Below are 8,911 nucleotides of genomic sequence, written 5' to 3'. Positions count from 1 at the left end.
TAAAACATCACTTAATCTTCAGGGATCTGAGTCTCTCTCTCTCTCTCTCTCTCTCTTTTTTAGAGAGAGAGAGAGAGAGAGATGGGGGAGGGGCAGTGGAAGAAGGGGAGAGAGCATCTTAAGCAGGCTTCACACCCAGCACGGAACCTGACATGGGGCTCAATCTCACAACCCTGAGCTCATGACGTGAGCCGAAATCAAGAGTCAAACACTTCACCAAGTGAGCAACTCAGGCACCCCCTGTGTTCTGAATCTATCTCTAAAATGTAGTGCATCAGCCAGGAGTTGTGTTTTGCTACATATAAAAGAAAGCCCCAAATTACAGCGGGCTAAACACCAAAGGCATTACTCTTTCATGTAAAAGGAGCATGGAATTAGGTCATCCAGGGTTGGGATGGCAGCTCTACGGCATCGTGGGGACACAGACCCATCTCTCTTTTGCTCTGTCATCCTCAGTAGGAGTCTATTAGTTTCCTGTAGCTGCTATAACAAGTGACTGCAAACCCAGGAGCTTAAAAACAGTGCAAATTTACTTATATTATTATTTTTGAGGTCAGGATTTCAAATCCTCCCTGGGCTACAATCAGGGGGTCAGCAGGGCTGCATTCCTTTGGGACGCTCTAAGGGGAAAATTTTCCTTGCCTTCTGCAGCTTCCAGAGGCTACTCATGGCCTCCTGCTCCATCCTTCAAAGCCAGCAGCGTCATCCTTACTTAGCCATCTCTCAGCTTTTCTTCTGTTTCCCACTTCTTTTAAGGATTCTTGTGATTATTTGAGACATGCCTGGGCAATTCACAATAATCTCTCTACTTTGAGGTCAGTTGATCAGTAATGTTTATCCCATCTATAACCTTGATTCCCCTTTTATTTATAGTTCCAAGGATTTGGATATGGACATCTTTGTCAGGGGCATTATTTTGCCTCTCATTCTCAAGTTCTGCTCATGGTCCTAAATTGCTACTACAATTTCTACTGTCATGTCAGATTTCCAGGCAGCAGGAAAGAGGAAGTGGGAAGGACGGAAGAGGCGCTTGCCAACTGAGCTAGCTCCTACAGAACATCACCGCCAACCTCTCCTTAGCCAGAACTTAGTCATATGGCCACACCTACCTTCGAGGGAGGCTGGGAAATGTGGTCTTTTTTTCCTAGTGGCAAAGTGTCCCACTAAAAATAAGATTCTATTTCTACGGAAGAAGGGGGAAGTAACTACTGAGTAGGTAACTAGCAGCTTCTGCTACATAGAGGCAGATGGAGGGAGGGTCTTGATTGTCTCCTAAGTTCCTTCCTCCTCTAATGATTACAGGACCCTCTAGAGTTAAGGAATGACAGGGTTTGTTTTTTTTAAGACTTTTTATTTATTTATTTGAAAGAGTAAGAGAGAAAGAGAGAGAGAGAGTGCACAAGTGGGGGGAGAGGCAGAGGGATAGAGAGAGGGACAGAGAGAGGGACAGGGAGAGGGACAGGGAGAGGGACAAGCAGACTCCTTGTCAAGCTCAGAGCCCAATGAGGGGCCCAATCCCAGGAACCTGAGATCATGACCTGAGCTGAAGTCAGATGCTTCACTGACTGAGCCACCCAGGCGTCCCAGGAATGACCGTTTTAAGTTGAGAAATGAGACACTAGAGTAGAAGAAAGAAGGAGGTCCTTGTTTGACATTATCTTCTTTTCTTCAGGGGCAATGGCATTCACTTATATATTATTGAGCATCTTTAAGGAACCAGACACATTACATACATTTGTCCTTACATATGTGCCATGCAAAAAGGAACCTGATGGTGGCTCATTCCTCTTTTAGTCCTGCAGAAAAATGTTTTCATTGTTGAGCAAATAAATTGCCATTTTTGAGTGCAATGAAAGATGGGGACCAGAGATTTACCCTAGGAAATGAAATGTATCACCCCTCCTTTCCAGAGGTATAGCTGCATTTGTAACGGTGCCCTACCCTCCCGACCAGACCACATGCAGGTGACTAATCTGATATCTTTCAACAACCATCTTCTCAAAGATAGAGACCCTGTCTTGTTCAACAGTGTTTGGTATAGGCCGATGCGTAGGGAATAAGCAGGTTTGCAATACTTTTCTTTAAGAGAATGAATAAATTAATGTTATATGGCAATCCACTGACCTATTACCTTTATGTGGATTTGATTTTGAACAAGCTATTCTATGAGCCTTTTTTAAACATTTTAAAGCCTTCTCTATCGATTGGGTGAAGAATCTACAGATTTGTCTTCAGACTCTCTATTTTGGAAGATATTTGCCCTGTCAACATATTTCTCATTTGGGGCATGAAACTACTTACTTCTTTCCTTATGGTTTAGCTAAGAGTATGGAACAAAGTCTATCAGGCATGAGGGACCCGGGCAGCTGCTGACAGAGATCTTGTTTGCCATTTCTTTCTTGAAGTGGGGCTTTCTTGCCTGACGTGACTGCTCCTGGAGCCAGGGGGTGTTATTAGAGAAGCGGTTGTACTTTATGATGGGAACGTACGGACGGCAGGGAAACGAAGCCTTCCACAGGAATGGTCTAATATAAACAACAATAACCATAATAATAATCTGGGCTTTTATGGGAGCTTTCATCGAGGAACCAAAAACACATTACAAGCATTAACTCATTAATCTTCACAGCGCCCCTGTGAGGGAGAATTAAGTGTAAGTAATCATAATTATTACTGTCATTATCCTTCAAACAATTCCCAGATGTGCTGTGGCTGAACTGGCGTACTTCGGGCATTTTTTTTTTTTTAATAGAGACCCTAGACTTGGCAGGAATTCATCTCTCTCTCGCTCTTTCTTCCCCATTCTCCTTCTCTCTCTTTTTTCTTACTCCCTCTGACTTACCAAATACATATGGAATTTTTAAATTTGTGGGACCCCTGGAAGAAATGGTGGAAAATAATTTCCAGTCCACGGTGGTCCCCTTGGCTTTGCTCTTGCCCATTAGAAGGCTTCAGTGGCTGCAGTGGATCCAGACCCAGGCCTCCAGAGCTGATCACAGATTTCATTTTTAAACTATGTATGATGTGTATGATTTCAGCCTCATCTCTTCAGATAAAGTCTTGGGAAGTTTCATTTTACATGTAGCATCCTGTTGCCTCTTAACCATTTAAATGAGAACAGTGTCCTGAGCACCAAGCACAAGAAGCTTCGGCTCAATTGGCGGCATCCTCTGCGTGTGACTACAAGCACTGCATCTACCCCAGAGGTGCAATCCTACCTATGCACTCAAACAACAACTCAGTTCTTGGGGAAACAACTCACCTCGGTATTCCAGAAAAACCGTAAGAGACATAGGAGAAAGAGTGCTCAGAGAAAGAGCACTCAATTATTTTCAGGGTGGAAATGGATGAATCTGCTGATGAGAAATACCAAAAGGATGCAAGGATGCATACATTGTTTTGTAACTTCTGTATATTTTTAAATTGTGCTTTTGTTTTAGGATTACATTAGTAGTGTGCATGATAGAAAAGTTGGAAAATGTTGGAAAGTCTAAAGAAAAAAGAAGCCGCCTGTAAACCCAGTAGTGAGAGTTAAGTATTGTAACATTTTTGTGTAATTCCTTAGATTCTTTTGATGTCGATGTGAAAGCAGGAGGACACTGATGTTTGCCTTGTTCTTTGGTTTCTGGAATTGGATAAAACATGAGATATCTTTATGGAAGTTTGGGTACTCAGCTATGGAACCTGGAAGATGCCATGTTTAGCGCTGGGAAGGCTGAAGTCGATGAACTCAAGGCCGAAGTTGTAATACAGTCCAAGCCCTTAGGTATGTGCTGTGCAGTTGGCACTGTCTACCTGGGCAGTCTTCTCCTACTCCTCCAGGGGCTCACGAAGCTCCTGCAATTCCCCTCTTCCTTTTGTTCCTTGAATTAACCAAGCTTGTTCCAACCAACCCAAGTTCTGGGACTTGGAATGTGCCATTCCTACTTTCTGGAATATTCTCCCTCCAGGTCCTTTATGGCTTTGTGTTCACATGGCTGACTCCTTCCCATTACTCAGATCTGGACTTATATGTCACTTCTTTGATAAGTCTTCTTTGCATGCCGTGTCTCACATGGCTGTTCTCTTCTCTTGTCCCCCTTTGTGACCTGACCCACTTTGATTTCCTTCTCTGAATGTGTAATATTCTTTATTTTTTATGATTACTATTGTCCCTTACATACTTTTTATTGTCAGTCTCTCCCGACTTGCAAGCTCCATGAGGGTGGAAGCTCTTGACTGTGTTGTTGTTCTCTCTAGCCTCTGAGTCTAGAACCAGTGTCTGACACACAGAGGGTGCTTAATAAAAACTACTGCATTTGCATAAGGAGAAGGCTCGAGAAGACATGGGAGAGATGTCCAAAGAGATCTCTGAAGGTAGAGGTGAACATTCGCATCAGAATACAAAAACTGCATGACAGGAAAAGAAAAGAAAATGTAAAACACCTAGTTAACAAATACCTGTAACAGCCTCAGAAGGGAGAAACTAGGTCCCATTTTAAGGGAGAAAAATAGAAGTAGTGAAGGTCCAATATATTCGTAGGAGCTTGTAGGTGAGGCTAAAAGAAAGAGACGAAGTGTTGGAAACATACCTTGAAGCTTTCACTCTAATTCAATTTAGGACGTGTTGACAATTTAGGAAACACACTGTCGGGCAGGTGGGAATGGGAGCATCTGAACGGCAGCAAAATACAGATGAGCAAGGAAGGAAAAAGAGGTCAAATTACGAGCAGCCTTGATGGGGACAAAATGACGCGCTTAGTGCTTTAGATGTTTAGAACGTTGAGGGAGATAAGGAGCAACGAAGAGAAGAATCTGGGTGAGGAGAAAAGTAAGGGAAGGGTGAGAACTCTTGCCTTGAAAAGACAGTTTTCCCTTTGAAGATAGTGACAAGATCTCGGGTAAAGATGGAGAAGAAGAGAGGTGGATAAGGACCATATCAAAGGTCTCAAGCAGAAAGAGTCATCTTGGGCTGTAGGCGTAGGATTCCATCAGAGAGGCTATTTAGCAAGGAGAATGGCAGAATTAAAGAGAGAAGTTCACAGAGGTTAGTAATTATAGGACAAACTGGAGGAGATAAATATCTTCTCCGTATATTACATCATTGTTAAATCTCAATAATTTAAAATATAATTAACCTTTAATAATGCCTTAGATTTAATAATAGAGTTATTGCATGGGAATTGTCTACAAATCATTATACATCCATTTGTTTAGGTTTACCATCCAGGTAATAAAGCTCAGGCAGTGTGGTGCGGAGTCTAGAGTGTGCCTGTTAAGTGTCTCACGCAATGTAATTGATTGTAAAATCCACTTCAAATCACACCAAGTAAAGAACATTTTATGACAAATTAATTAAAATGAAAATTTCTCTTTCAGCTGTCATTTCCTAATTTTTCTCCTTCTTCCCTCCCAATGTCTAGTAGGAAAAACCCGGTGTTTTACTACTTCAGGAATGATACAATGGGATCTGTCGTAGTAATCCTGTTTTGTCTCCAGAACCCAGAATATTGGGTTACAATTTCTCAAGAAGACAAAAAATGTTCACCTTAAAGGGAAAAGCTCATTTTCTTGGCACCTAGAGTTTTGGGGGACTAGACGAGGGCTCCCCAAATGTCAAAATCACCCCCTTTCCCAAATATATTTTTGACTCAATACCTGCAAACTCAAAGGTATGTTTAGGTGGTAACACGAGCAGATCTAAACTCTTCTTCTCTGCTGCCCATTATTTATTTATTTATATTTTAGAGAGCAAGCGAGCAGGGGGAGGAGCAGGGTTAGTAGCAGAGGGAGAAGGATAAGCTGACTCGGTGCTGAGCCCGGAGCCAGATGTGGGGCTTGATCCCATGACCCTGAGATCATGCCTTGAGCCGAAATCAAGAGTCAGAAGCTTAACTGACTGAGCCACCCAGGCGCCACCCCCCATTATTATATTTTAAAAAATCCCACATTTTTGCCACCACTTACGATGGGTTAAAATGTTTCTATATTCACTGCACAAACAAAACAGCCAAGCAGAGGGACCTTTAAAGACGGAGAAAGGATGAAGAGTGCGTGTTTAAGTGATAATGTGCTGATTAATTTCTCTTCAGAAGGCTTTGATATGTTATTACAAGCATTCAAGTCAGAACTGAAACATAAATCTCAACTATGTAGGACCTGGATAGAATGGTAAAAATCACATTCTTCACACATCAGCGAAATTCTGGAACAATTTAAATCTTAGCATATGCAGTTCAAATAGGAATCTGAACTCTGATGGTTGGATGACTCCGTGGCCTATTCAGTCTTAACTTCCCAAAGCCTGATATACTTGGTGCATGGTGGGTGTTCTATAATTACTTCACAAATAAAGGAATACATAGCAAAAGTCTTACAATTTGCTTTGTGACCCATAGAAACAAAGTGTAATAATCTGGTTGAGACACACTCTTTTTTTTTTCCTTTGTAGTATTTTACTTATTTACTTGAGAGAGAGCGAGAGAGAGAGAGAGCACAGAGGGAGAGGGAGAAGCAGGCTCCCCGCTGAGCAGGGAGCCCGATGCGGGACTCGATCCCAGGACCCTGAGATCATGACCTGAGCTGAAGGCAGACGCTTCACTGACTGAGCCACCCAGGCGCCCTGGTTGAGACACATTCTTGTCACCAATAAATACGTGTTGAACAACACAAGTTTGGATGGACTTCTCTCTTTTTTCTGTCTCTCTTAATCACACATGCATGAACACTTCAGGATAAATCACCACCAAAAGCTGAAACAACTAAACCTAGCAACGTAAGATCCCCTCAAATGCTTGTAGTCATCCCAGCCGTTACTCCTGTTCTAGACTGATTTCACATCTCTCCTTTCTTGCAGCCCCCAGTTCTCTTCCCAGCCCCCACCCTCGCTCTCGCAATGACAGCATTCAATCCTGGGAATTGGGGACGTTCACATATGGTCACCTCCTCACCACCCACCTGGATCCTCAATCCTGTGCTTTCCTTTCATGCGTGCTAGCAGTTTCTAAAGGAGGCTGGGATCACTTGGGATCCCTGAGACCCTTTCAGGAGGTCCATGAAGTCAAATTATTCTCATAATAGTCTAGAACGTTTTCACCTCTCATCAGTGCAGAGTGGAGGTTCCCGGAAGCTACACAAGGTGTGATGATGTCACCACTCTGGTGGCTAAAGCAAGGTGAGCTTGTGCACTCTTGTGTTCTAAACATTCCCCACTTCTGATTTCTAATAGAGGAATGTTGGTAAATACAACCCCTATCATCAAAGGCACCCTGGGGTCCTCAAGAACATTTAGGAGTGTAAAAGGGCCCTGAGACCAAAGAGTTAGAATTGTTGCCAAAGAGGAACTAATTACCTTTGCTCTTGTCTAATCAGACCTGCTGTGTCCCTTACTTTGCCTCCACCTTTCCTTAAAGGCCACTCTTGTCGAGATGCCCCATGACCTCCATTCCTGCCCATCAGCCCTTCCCACCTCCCTGACAGACTTCACTCTGTCTCTTAGCTTTTGGGACACCACATTGGTTTTCCTTCTGTCTCACTATTCTCCTTCCTGCTCTCCCTGGATGGCTTCCCCTCTTCACCCCAAACTTTTAACACTGATGTGACCTGGAGATCATTCCTTAGTCCTTTTTTCTTCTCTGTCGACACTCCCTTCATATGAATCTCATGCAGTCACATGTTTTTTTTTTAATTTGGAATTTTAATTATGTACATAAATAGTAACTTGAGAACGAGGAGTTCTAAGGCTAGACATTATCTCTAGGTGAAAGGATTTCCGATTAGTCCACTTGCAGCATAGCATCACCCAAGGTAACAAAGAAGCCTAGTATAATTTGTCCTGAGGAAGAAAGCCAATTTACTATATTCAGTACTGGCTTCTCTGCCATTTTTCTGTAGAAATACTGGTTTACTGCACGGAGTTTCCAATGTTTACCTATAACTGATTAAAATGGGCAGAGCATGGAGCATTCTATTTATTTCCAGGTGAATTCTTCACATTTCCTGGCTTTTGAAAGTTCTTCCACAAATCTTCTATGACTATGTATCCTCGTAAACCCCAGTCACATAATTTCTCCCCACTGACCTGGACAAATACGATGGCTTGTTGTGGATAATAAAGAGAGGCAGCAAGTCCCATGAATCCAGGTGGATACACCAGCTTCTTTATTTTTGAACCTCTAGCCAAAAGAAGTCCAACAATGCCAGCAAAACCAGTAACACCAAGTCTTGGAAAAAATCCAGGAGGTGCATTTTGGAGATATTCATAGCTGCCTAACCCCCATTGAACCAAGCTCTGCATCCTGGGCTTAGTTTGTGAGTACATTTCCTGACACCAACTTGCATATGGCTCGCAGTAACGTCGGAGATGTGAAATGCTTTCTTCAAGTGGGGTCCTTGGCTCCTCCACATATTTAGATTGACCCTCAGGGACGGAGTAGAGTGAAAGCTCATTAACCTTCACAGAAGTTTTGTGAGGTGAGTCCTTTTTAGGTGATGCATAGACTCTGAAGGTGAGCAGACTCAGGCCGGCTGGCCCCACAGACCTCTGAATTACCTTGAACATGCTGCTGGCAGAGGTGGCTCCGGTGGGCGCAGTCACATGGTTTTCAATGTAATTTAAATGCTGATGACACCCACATTTATATGTTCCACACAGACCTCTCTTCTGAACTTCAGACTCAAGTTCAATTACCAACTTGACGTCTTCCTTTGGATGTGTGTAGAGACATATCAAGCGTAGCATTTTCTTAACTAAACTTCTAATCATTTCCCCAACCTCCACCCAAACTGAAACTTCTCAACACAATAAGCTGTTGATCCTTTCAATTGCTCAAGTCAAAAATGTGTATTCATTCTTGGCTCTCTTCTCTCTTTGCACACAATGGTTGATAGGTGAGATCATCCTACCATGAAAACATACTCAGAATCCATGTAC

At 42.8% G+C, this 8,911-nt stretch overlaps 1 pseudogene; it reads right to left on the bottom strand.

Annotated features, from left to right (window-relative positions):
* Window positions 1–7,904: 7,904 nt before the first annotated feature.
* On the bottom strand, window positions 7,905–8,548 carry LOC114217766 (MICOS complex subunit MIC26 pseudogene; annotated as a pseudogene).
* Between the last annotated feature and the right edge of the window lie 363 nt (window positions 8,549–8,911).

Source organism: Eumetopias jubatus, unplaced genomic scaffold (assembly GCF_037043125.1).
Source record: "Eumetopias jubatus isolate StellerSeaLion01/CBP00866 unplaced genomic scaffold, mEumJub1_p1.0 scaffold_8, whole genome shotgun sequence".
Taxonomy (NCBI): Eukaryota; Metazoa; Chordata; class Mammalia; order Carnivora; family Otariidae; genus Eumetopias; species Eumetopias jubatus.
This window is presented reverse-complemented; position numbering and strand designations above follow the sequence as displayed.